General features: G+C 36.4%; 1 non-coding gene across 1 annotated transcript; it reads left to right on the forward strand.

Moving 5' to 3' along the window:
* Positions 1 to 854: 854 nt before the first annotated feature.
* LOC117094008 lies at positions 855 to 958 on the forward strand. Its single transcript, XR_004441348.1, has one exon. It is a non-coding gene; the product is annotated as a U6 spliceosomal RNA (small nuclear RNA).
* Positions 959 to 1,238: the final 280 nt, after the last annotated feature.

Below are 1,238 nucleotides of genomic sequence, written 5' to 3' on the forward strand. Positions count from 1 at the left end.
TAATAGACACTAACAAATGTAAGCTCGTATTATTATTTTGTTTTTAGAAAGGTCATTGTAGTTGGTGTACGGAGAATGAATGTGGGGGCATAAAAGAAAGAGGGTAAAGAATAGGTGAGGCCAGGCCAGTTATGAGGCTTACGAGTAGCCTGGGTAAGAGATGATGAGTGAAGTGATGGTGGTAGACACAGAGAGAAATTGACTAATTTGACATAATTTTGGAGGTAAAATTTTCATATTTTGCAGATGGATTGGACATGGGAGTTGAGGAACATGGAAGAATCAAGAATAACTTCTAAGTTTCTGGCTAGAATAACCAGCGGGATGGAAGTGACATTTACAGAGATTAGGAGCTGAGGCGAAGTAGGTTTGGCAGGGATATTAGGAGTTCTACTTTAGACATGTTAAACCTGAGATGTCTTAAGACATTCAAGTGGATGTCTATTAGTGGGTTATACATTTTGGAGACCAGAAGAGAGGTCTGGGATAAAGATATAAATTTGGAAGTCATTAGCATGATCAGCATTTGAAGACACAGAAATAGTTGAGATCATCTAGGAAGAGAGTCTGCAGAGGGAAGTGAAGGGAGCTAAGAAGAGTCCGGAGGATTTTAGGGTGGTGGAATAGACAAGGAGAGTGAGGAAAGACCTGCGAAGAGAGAGTAAACCAGAAGAATGTGGTATCACAAAAAGCAAGAGAGGAGAGGGTTTTAAGAAAATTGGAGAGGTCAATTGAGTGGAAAGGTCAAATAAGACTAAGGAAAATATTGGTCACTGATGATCTTGGCAGGAGTAGGGTCAGTGAAGCGGGTGGTCTAAGTAAGAATTAAATAAGTTGAAGAATGAATTAGAGGTGTGCTTGCTTTGACAGCATGTTTACAAAAACATGGAACAATACATAGAAAATTGGCTTGACTCCTACACAAGGATGACACATCTGTGAAGTATTCTATATGCTTTTTGTATGGATTTTAATTTTGTGACAATGTTTACCTTTACATATTTAAAAACAGAATTAAATGAACAAGAATGGAAGGGATCCTAAAACTGAATATAAACAGAAACAAGTGAACCAAACTATATTTAAATAAACAATATAATCACTCTGAAGGAAAAAGAAAACTAATCTAAATACTTTTGAACCTAGTACTTGAATATACACCTTTTGTCAAAAAACAAAACAAAACAAAACTGCAAACAAATCTTGAACCGTTTAGTAGATTGTTTTGTTAGCAGAAT

This window comes from Trachypithecus francoisi, unplaced genomic scaffold (assembly GCF_009764315.1).
Source record: "Trachypithecus francoisi isolate TF-2019V2 unplaced genomic scaffold, Tfra_2.0 Lachesis_group12, whole genome shotgun sequence".
Lineage (NCBI taxonomy): Eukaryota > Metazoa > Chordata > Mammalia > Primates > Cercopithecidae > Trachypithecus > Trachypithecus francoisi.